This window comes from Phodopus roborovskii, unplaced genomic scaffold (genome assembly GCF_943737965.1).
Source record: "Phodopus roborovskii unplaced genomic scaffold, PHOROB, whole genome shotgun sequence".
NCBI lineage: Eukaryota > Metazoa > Chordata > Mammalia > Rodentia > Cricetidae > Phodopus > Phodopus roborovskii.
This window is the reverse complement of record NW_026126602.1, coordinates 1,082,718-1,093,928: the sequence shown is the minus strand read 5'-3', so window position 1 is coordinate 1,093,928 and position 11,211 is coordinate 1,082,718.

Sequence of the window (11,211 nt, the reverse complement as noted above, 5' to 3'; positions counted from 1 at the left end):
TTTTTTTAAATTTTACTTAATACCAGATGTTATCAAGATGAAAACAAAGAATAGTCATCATTTATACTGAAATGATAAACTAAACAACAAGACCCTGTCTGTAAAGTTTGCTCTGACATATAATGTACAATTACTACCAAAGTCTATGACATAGATAAGTTTGTATATTTGCCCCCAATCCACTGGAGGATCTTTGCAAGTCAAAGATATTGCTCATAACTTCTTTTATGATTCTATTTTTGGCTGGCATGTATTAATTAGATTCATGTATATGGGGTTCAGTATGATATTTCAATTCATACATATAGTATGCGTTAACTAAACCCATCTATCTTCACTCCTCCTCCCCTGACCTTTCCCTACTGCTGGAGACTGCCACTTAGATGTATGGCCTTTCAGCATCCGTCATGAGAGTGAAAATAGCATTCATCTTTTTTTAACTGACTGACATCAGGACCCACTACATAGTGACTATTCACTGTGTTTTTCTGCCCAAATACACATGTATATTTTATTTACCTCTGGTACCTAGAATTCAAGTATGGTAAGCCAATACATTTACTAATTTCATTAGGAGAACTGAAGCTTTCAGAAAGTTACTTCAGTGGGTAGCATTAATTTCAACATATACGTTTCTGATAGACCTTCCACAAGTTCAAGTTTTTCTGTAAAAAACTGGTCACACAGCCTGCCATTATTAATGATCACATTAATTTTGCAGTTACATGAAAGGCAGATGCATGGGTCATACCATGAACTGTTCTCTTCTTACTGGTTTTGAAATGTCTACTTTTAATCTATTCCATTTTCAAGGGATAAAAAGGTAAAAAAAAAAAAATTAAGGGTGTTTTAAGAAATGAGTGGTTCTTCATTATTGAGGTACAGTTTCTCCTCATAGCCCTTAGCTGTCCTGGAACTCTCTCTATAGACCAGTCTGGCTTCAAACTCAGAGATCTGTCTCCTGAGTGCTGGGATCAAAGTGTGTGTGCCACCAACGCTTGACTGAAATAAGTGATTCTCATAATGTTTATACGTGTATATAAGTGGAGATGGGTGTGGCTGTACACTAGAGGGGAATTCCCATGATGTTGTGGAATATTCATTTAAGATGTGTTACACTTGTTTATTCTATGAAATATTTGTTTAATGATGCAAAGATGTGTTGTTTTCTTTTATGTTGCTTTTATTTAATTCTGTAAAGCTGTGTTACTTGGCCTATCTGAAACTTCTTATTGGTCTAATAAAGAGCTGAACAAGCAATAGCTAGGCTGGATATGTAGAAAAAGAAAGGTAAAAAGCTCAAAGGCAAAAGGTAGATGGGATAATTTAAGAAAAGTTGGTTAGATATAAGCCATGCTAAGGTTGGGCATTTGTAAGTAAGAATAAATCTCCATGCAGCTGAAGGAAGGGTCCCCAAAGAGTAAAAACAAACAAAACCCCCAAACCAACTACACTGTGATAATACTTTGTATTCGATATGTTGCTGCTTGCAGGGAATATTTGCAGCAAACTAGTATGTTGAGAGTTTGCAAGGTGGGACCAGAGTGGCTTTGAGAGCAGAGGGTCCCAGCAGCTCAGCAACTCTCAGTTCTCCATTCGGCCAATGATGGTAGAAACAACTGTTCACATAGGAACAGGTGATGCAGGCATGTTCAGCAGCTGTCCTCCAAATTTAGTAGATTAACACAGCCTAGACAGGGAAATGGCTCTGAGAAAACTCAGTTTCTTGACCTATCTGGGGCTAGCAGTTCAGAGGTCATTGGGTTTCTGTGTTCTTTTGAACTCTGGGAAGACGGGCTTCAGTAGTGTTAGCCTCTGAGAAGCCTCAGCTACATTGTAAAGGTCAACATTTGGCAGCTGGAGTCAGAAGCAGGCATGTGGGAACCACAATTCTGTCCCTCTTACCTCCTTTTATGTCTCATTGCTTTTGTCTCCTCAGTTCCAAGTTACCGAGATGTAACTGTTGCGTGCCCGAGCTAGACACTGAAGACTTGATGATAGTAAAGAATATATGTAATGTCCTCAAGTTGGTAAAATTCTAGTAATGGGGCAAGAAGATATAAATAAAACAGCAGGATAAATGAGATGATGGACACTACACAGTGAACTTAACTGGACATTTCCGTATCTTGTATCATAACCTAGGGGGTCTTTTGGGGGGCAATAGTGACATTTATTGTGGCTTTTAAAGAATGGGCAGTGATGTTCCCAGATTTTATGACTGGGAAAGCATTTTAGACAGATGCAATTACTTAGCATAAGCTAATTACTAAGATCATTATATTAAGTAAATATTTGTTTCATTTGCACACAAACATGTACAAAGGTTTGATTCTAAAGATGTGTCTGGAAAGGTAAGAATTAAGCCCAATTAAGTCTAGATATTCCAGGATTGAGGTCATCATTTGTCCTCTATTTTGATGAAGATGTCTTATTAAAGACTGAAGCTAGGCACAGTGTTGAATAAGTGAAGATGAGACTTATTGGGGAGTAAAACACTCAGGTATAATATTGTAATTTTGTATTTGTATTTGTAATTTCTAGTGCTATGATAAAGCACTATGACCAAGGCAACTCATAGTAGAAAGCATATAACAGAGGCTTATAGTTTCAGAGAATGAGTCCATGACCATCTTGGTAGGCAGGCAGGTGGGTGGGCAGATGGGCAGATGGGCAGGCAGGCAGATGGTCAGTAGGCAGTGGGTAGGCAAGTGGTCAGCCAGGCAAATGGGCAAGCAGGCAGGCAGGCAGGCGGGCGGGTGGGCGGGCAGTGAACCCCAGGGATTAGTTTGTCTCTGCTTACCAAGCACTGGGATCTGGGATTACAATGTGTGTCCTGCATCTGGCAATTTTACCTATGAGTTTGGAGGATCGGACTCAGGTTCTCGTGCTTACAAGGTGAATGCTCTCTTGATAGAGCCCTCTTTCCAGACAGTGTTGTGTCTGTTTTGTTTTTCACACATGATACTGTAAAGTCTAAATAAAATGGTTGCTGTAGTGGGAAAATGTGCAAAGAAGTATTTTAGTGGAACTTTTTTTTTTTTGGTCTATGTTAGGGCAGCTATAACTCACTCATTTCAAAAAATGCTGAATACAGTCTCTGTGTGCACTCAGAGCCAGGATTCCTGGGTCACGTGCTACTCCATTTTCAGTGTCTGTTTTCTTCCTTCCTTCCTCCCTCCTTCCCTCCCTCCCTTCTTTCCTTCCACTTACATTTTTAAGAATCTTATACACGACTATTTACATTATTTATAACTCTCTCTCCGTCTCTCCATCTCCTCCTGTGTTTTCCTCACTTCCTCTCAAATGCATGACCTAGTCAATTATATATGTATATAACCTACTAAATTTATTTAGCATTGCTCATATGGACATGTGGTTAGTTAGGGTTGACCACTTGGGATTGGACAATATATTATGGAGCTTTCCCTGGGGCAAACTGATCCCACCTCTCTCAGGAGCTGTTGATTGCCATAGTTTTTTATCGAGGGGCTGTGCTTTGTGACATTTCCTCCATCCACACTAGCATATCCAGTGGTGCTGTTATGGTAGGTCTTATTTAGGCAGCCATATTGTTGAGTTTTCGTGGGTGTCACTTTCCTGCCATGTGTAACAGCAGGTGTTCTGAGCACCTGGCCCTTATAATCTTTCTTCCCTCTCTTCCAAGATGGTCCTTGAACTCACGTGTAGGGGTTGTATTGTAGACATAACTGTTGTGAATGACAAACCACAGTTTGCTTGTTTGGGGAGAGAGCTGTTTACTTTTTGATAAAGAACCTCTTCTAATCCAGGCTGACCCCCAACCAATTCACTGTACAGCTTAGGCTGGCTTTGAATTGCTGAACCTCCTCCTCCTCAATTCTGGGATCACAGGCATGCACCCATCATCCTGAGGCCTACCAATGGTTTCATTCTGCATTTTTTCAGGTGGCTTGTAAAGTAGAATACCTTGTATACCTGTCATCATTTTCATGTCATCCATTGGATTATTTGCTGTACTGTTTTTGAGACCAAGTAGTTGACAAAATTTGGACATTTACTGAATCTCAGATATGTGATTCCAAGTTATCTTTGGTCCTTGTTGTTTTCCTTCTGGGCAGAGGCTTTCCTGTTTAATGGAGAATGCAGCTCCTGTTGTTTATACTGCTCTCCTTACCTCAGCTTTTGGTGTGGTGTCTAGAAGATTTCACCAAGCCCATGTTCCCAGCCCTTCTTTTTCAGGGATGCAGTGAGACCAGTCCTCATGCTCATTTGTTTCTACAGTTTTTGTGTGGTGCAAACAATGGTCCAGTTTCATCCTTTTACATTTGAAATCTAGTTTTCTCAGCTGTGGTTATTGAAAAAATAGTTTGAGCCTCCCTATAACCTCTTAGTGATCTTGTCCTAAAATAATTGATATGCCTGCAGAAGCCTCTGCAGGTAAGGTCACCACACATGGTGGATGGAGAGAGCCAACTCCTATGAGCTGTCCTCTGACCTAGACATGTGCACCATGACATTTGTGTGCCACTCCCAGCAAAATAAATAAGCATAATAACATTTTTAGATTTATTTATTTAGTATGTACACAGCATCTGTCTGTCTATATGCCTGCAGGACAGAAAAGGGTGCCACATCTCATTACAGATGATTGTGAGCTACCACTTGGTAACTGGGAATTGAACTTAGGACCTCTGGAAGAAGAGCCAATGCTCTTAACCACTAAGCCTTCTCTCCAGCCCTCTAAACCACTTTAAAAAAAAAAAACAGAGGATTGTAAAAGTTTGATTTGCCTCAATTCTCCTTGTTTCTGGTTCTATTTTTGTCCCATACTGTTTCAATTACTATAGCTATGTAATATAATTAAACATTAGGAAGTGTGGTATCTCTGTTGTTTTCTTTTCTTGGCTCTTCATGTTTTCTATGGCTCCAGATAAGTTTTAGGAGTTTTGTTGTTATTTGTTTGTTTGTTTGTTCCTGCTAAGAATCCCACTGGGATTTTGATGGGGATTTAGTTAAACCTATATATTTCTTTGAGTCACATGGACATTTTATATTAATTTTTCTCATCTATAAACATCTTTATCTTTCATGTTTTGTTTCTTTTGTAATTTCTTTCATTGATGTTTTATAATTCTTATTGCACAGATGTTCCAACTTCCATTGATTTAATTCTCCACAAACATTAATTAATTTTTATTTCTCCTTTTTAAGATATGGTTAAGAGTAGTCTGTCAATTTTATTTTTTCAATCTACCTTTGAGTCTATTCACTTTTCTCAAGCTTTTTATCTTTTTTCATTCATGTCTGTGGTGATTTTTATTATTTCCTCCCTCATGCTAATATTGGGTTTATTTTGTTTTTGTTTCATTTTGTTTTGTTTGTAGCTGCTAGAGCCATGTTGCTGAGTTACTTATCGAGCTCTTATTAAATGCAAGAGCATACTTTTATATACTCCTTAGAAGTGATGTCACATCCCATTCACTTTGATATGTTGTATTGCCATCGGTGACTGAATCAAGTTTGGTTGAGTAGCTTCCTTTTTCTAGCTATGTGGTGTTTTATTTGTGAACCCATTAAACTAAAGTACTTTTTAAAACAACAACAACAACAAAAAGGGTTGAGGCGAAATCTTACTACATTGGTTAGGCCAAACCTAAACTCTTAGGCTCAGCCTCCCAAGCAGTTAAGACTATCATTAACACCCACCTAAGCTGTTTTAGTTTTGAATGTATGTGGGGGGAAGGGTCCATGTGCTGGTGTCGGGGAGTATACCCACGCAGAAGCTGCAGAGCGACCCACTATCATTCCTTCAGAACCATCTGCTTTGTCTTTTGAGAGGAAGTCTCCCAAGGAGACTTTCTGCTAGTTTACTTGTCTGCACTGGCTGGACAATGGGTCTCTGCCTTCCCTGGGCTGAGTGATTCACCACACCTGTCTATGAGAGCTGAGGACCAAACTCGGGTCCTTCTATTTTCTATACACTTCCACACTGAGCTGTCTCCCCAGCTCCCAAGTCAGATGGTTTTCAAGTTTTCTTTGATTTCTTTTTTTTAACTCACTGGTTAACTGTAAAGGAACATTTATTTGTTTGTTTTTCTTTGCTTTAATCCCATGTAATTATGAATTTCCTAAGATTCACTCTGTTATTGATTTCTAGTTTCCTGCTGTTTGAAATCAGAAACAATATGAGGCACAGTTTTAATCCTGAGTTCTAGTTTTGTGCATTGAACATTCTGTTTACGGTAGAAAACAATGTGTGTCCCTCTGCTGATGGAAGGATTCATCCATATTCGTATACCAGAGCATCCCCTTGCTGGTGTATACCAGAGCATCTCCATGGCTGTTAACCATGTGGAAAGCAGGGCTGAAGTCCCATACTGTTACTCTACTGCCTCTCACTTCTTGTCTCATGCCTATCAGTCTTGCTTCATATGTTTAGTTGCTCCACTACTTGCTATATAATTTATGATCTGTTGCATTTATTCTTCTTATGTCTCACTGAAGAATTGTCTCCTTTAGGCCTGGCCATGAGGAATGCTTTAAAACATGTTGGTTCTAGGTTGACCTCAGCCCTCCCTCAGCAGGCATCACTAGCAGCCCCTCACAAAGTTCAGGCCACAAATACTCATGCTCCTCCAGCTGCCATTCCTGGTCCCTGCTGTCCTCTATTTTTAATGACGGGTCCCAGCCCTCCTCCCCACTTCTGTCCCATCTCATGTAAGATGATGGATATGGAGAGGTGGTGTGGACTGGGGGGGAGCTGGTGTATATGTGGCTTTATTGCCAGTGAATTTCTTGTTATTTAAAGTCCTGTGGCTTGTGACCTTTTACCTAATAAAGTGTTAGAATAAAGAAGAAGAAGAAGAAGAAGAAGAGGAAGAAGAAGAAGAAGAAGAAGAAGAAGAAGAAGAAGAAGAAGAAGAAGGAGAAGAAGAATAATTGTGTCCTTTACCATTAAATAAGGGTGATCTGTCTTCTCACAATGTTCATCTAGTGTCTATTTTATCTGAAGAAATCATCTCTGGTCTCATCTGGTTTCTATTTTCATCAAATATCTGTTCCCCTCCCTTACTGTCGGTTTGTGTGTATCTTAAGCACAAATAGGTCTATTGTAGGCAGCAGAGTACATTTGTTTTTAAGTTTTTTCTTTTATTTATTCACTAATTTTGTTTCCTTTTACTGAATAGTTATCTATTTGCATTCAAAATTACAGATACCTGAGGGCTTACTTACACCATCCTTATCTCATTCTCTTTATTATCTATTTACTATTATTTTGTAGCTCTTTTGGTCCTTCATTACTTTTGTGTTTCTTACCCATGTGACTTGGTAATTTTCTGAAATTCCAGCCTGCAGAACCTGAGAAACAAATGTTAAGCTATCTGGTCTATGCTATCTATCTCTCTCTATCTGCCTGTCTGTCTGTCTGTCTGTCTGTCTGTCTATCTATCTATCTATCTATCTATCTATCTATATATCTATCTATCTACCTATCCATTTTTTTTTAGCCCAAATGGGTTAAGAAAATGAATGATTGCATAGCTGCATCAGAAAGTATATATGATGGACATAGGGCATTTTTACAGTATGGAATATGAGGAAATAAGACTAAAAATACCACCAAGGTCATGTAATGAAGGTGCATAGGAGCTACCTGAACTACTTTTCAGTAACCAGACTGAATCATCAGCTTTTTATATGTCAAGTGTATGAGCAGGTCTATGGTGCTAAAAATGAAAAGTTAAAATGTGCCATCACACGCTCACATCTCGACTCTATAAAAGCCTAGTGTGTTCTGTGTCACTTTTCTCATCACTGTTAACAGATAACTGACAGAACAACTTAGACGAGAAGGGTTTGTCTCATACAGTTCACACCTTGAGGGGAAAGCATGGCCATAGACCCATGCAGCATTGCTTGTCACCACTGTGGCTGAGCAGAAGGTAGAGAGCTTGGTCCAGAGTGGAGCCAGGGTATAACACTCAAAGTTTTCCCCTGAGAACTTGCCAGTTATGCCCTATGTCCTGAAGCCTCCACACTTCCCTATGACCAACAGGCTTTTGAACCATCATCCTGAGGGAGGCATTTCACATTCTGACCACAGCACTCTGAAGCCTGCTGTGCCTCAACTCTTCCAAGTGTAGAGCTACCTCTGTCACGTCCTGCCCCAAGCTGATAATATTTTTCATTACAATGCAAATAAGTACCTGTACCTGTAGCTTGCAGACCAAACAGCAGTAAGGTTTTTTTTTTTTTTTTTTTTTTTTCTTCTTCTTCTTTTTCTTCTTCCTGATCTTCACAAGTGGGCAAATGCCAGTCTCATTAACTTTCCTTGAGAGTTCTTTCAGATGTACTTTTTAGAAAACACGAACATTAAGCAACAAAGTTCATTTAAAGTCAGTATTGACATTCTCTTCCACAATGACAGCATTTCAGCTGTCATAGGACTATGTACCCAGAGTAGACCTCTGTGATGGCGACCCCTCCGCTCTCATTTCCGGATGCTGATTGGATGGCAAAAGTGCACATTTCTGTTTTATCCTATTAGAAGTGTTTTGTTATTTGAAATCAATACTGTGCTTCCATGATACATTTTGAGTTCACTCGGTCTCCTCTGTTTTTGTAAACAGGGGGAACATATCTTATAAACCTGCATGACGTGACCTGCTTAAATTTCAAGATGTGATTTTATACATTGACCATTTTTTAAGGACATTTCAGGGACAATGGAAGTAAGCAAGTGATATCTATACAGTCCACAAAAAATCCAAGACAAGTCCATCTTAGAGAGACATTTTAAAGATGTGTTAACATATTTCTCACCCATAAATCTTTCTTAAGCAATTTCCCGACCCTTTAGAAGATGTTTAAGGAACCCCAAATGATTGTCTGCTAACTTGAGAAGTGTCTTCTTGGAGCAGAGGCTCATTGATTCAGTGGATGAGTAAACCAATTAAATACCCTTTCCATAGTCTTCCTACTAGATTTTGCATTTATCTAGGTTAATTAAAGTGAGCAAATTCTTAGAAAGTGAGATCTATTTCTGGTAAAACTGTATTTACTAAACAGTACAGAACTAGTTTCCAATCTTTAGTAATTATCTCTCATCAAAGAATATTTTAACCTCCAAGATTCCCAAAGCTTTGAGATATATATTATGATTGCAAAGCAATAGGTGATATTAATACATAGGAAGCATGAACATAGTAAGTGTGAAAATATAAAGTAGAAAATAAATGAGTTTGAGATAAGCAATTGAACGTTGGACCTCTCTGAATTAAAGCTAGTGTTAGTTCCAATGGACAGAGATAGCAAAAAGGTACAAAAGAATGAAATACAGAGAAAAAAACCCAAAACCAACCAACCAAACAAAACAAACAAATAAACGAACAAAATATCCAGAAAAACAGAGGGGGGGGGGGTGGATCAGAAGCCAGACTTCTCTGTCTTGTATGCCTAACTGCCAAATGATCTGTTTACTGTCTTTTCACTCTCACGTAAAGTGTCTATGCAGGAATGCAGGGAAGTGGTAAACCACTGTACTGAAATTTCAATGTTGGCCAGAGAAATTCCTATATCCATAGAAAATTTCCTAAGAGTGAACGATAACTATGTCAGCTCGTGCCAGGGAAGTGATATATTTTTTTTCTTTCTCTTTTATTTCTGAGTTTCCCGCTTTGCCACTGTCCACCATTGCCTCCTTAAGACAGATAGTCCTGTTGTATGGCCTGAGGTACACAGTGTCCTGATAGGCCCTGGCATCACATTCCCAGCCACCCATGGATGTGCTAACTTCTCTTCAATAAGCTTAGAAATGAACCGAAGGTGAGTAGATGGTGTTGATTGGCTTCGATACCAACTTTCAGCACTAAAGCTAGATTCTAAGGCTCTGGGACTGGGGTCATTGGCAGGGTAAGAAACCCAAATCCTACCTCAGAAGAGACACATGTAAACAGAAAGGGAAAGGCTCCTGTTTTGCATATTTAAGAATACATCTTCTTTAAAACAATTCTGTACGGCTGGAGGAATAGCTCAGCTGTTAAAGGCTAGGCTCACAACCATAAATATACAATAATTCTGTAAAGAATAGCTTCCAAAGGCTGAACAGTTTGCTCCACTTAGCTATTAAATTTTAAATCTCTCACAAGAATCTTTCAAAATGAAGCAAGCTTCTTCAGGTTTGTAGAAATGGTCATTTCTTTACCTGACACTTGAAAAAAATGACTGTAAATTATAAGATGTTAAATGGGAGAAATGCCAGTTCACTTCCCAGTGAATATTTAGTATCTCTTAAACTTTACCAATGTTTAGCAACACTTTTGATTCCATTTTCTTTCCATCAGACAGTCCATCTTCTCTAATTGCTTTGGTAATTTGCAACATCAATACTTGCCATAACTACATTTACCTTTGGGACACCGAGAACTCCCATGTGGTCTACCCATCCCTGTATTTGCTTTTGAGGTTAAATTTATATTCAACAACATGCACAGGTCTAAATGTGTCATGGGAGGGGTTTTGACAAAGCTTAAACCTCAACCCAGACTTTGTCAGGTAATGGATGATGTGTATTGTTTTAGATTTAGATAATTCTATTAATTCTTTATTATACATTTTAATTGAAGGGATTTTAAGATTAACATTGCATATTAAGGGATCAGACTCTCCTTCCCAGTCTCTGACCAACCTTGTTAACATATCTTTGGTGCCAAGCATGGTGGTTCATGTCTCACTACTCAGGATGCAAGGGCAGGTTGCATCCCGCAAGTTGCAAGTCAGCCAGGGCTCCATAGTGAGTGTGAAGTCAGCCTGTCTGCGTACTTGGAGCTGTCCCAGAATACAAGATAATTTACTAACTCATGAAACAATAAGATGTTGAAGACACATTGAACACAGAAACATAATGCAGTCAATGTGTTGGAAACAGGAAAAATGTAGTTGAGAATAGAATGAAAAATATCCTCTTTCCTCAAAGGAACTGGTTTTGTCAAAAAAGAAATTGCCTGTCCTTATATATTTTTTAATGCTGCTTTAAGAAAACAGAATACTCATTAGGCAGCAAGTCAGAAGACTTGGGGCTGGCCCAGTGCAGGATCCCCTGTGGCAGATTTTTCCATGTGACTGGAGCAGTGTTTTCCCCACTCAGCTCCTGTGGCACTGAGTTAACAGTTTATGAGGCTATTAGTCAATGTCTGGATAAAGAATCAGAAAGAGATACATAGGTATTTC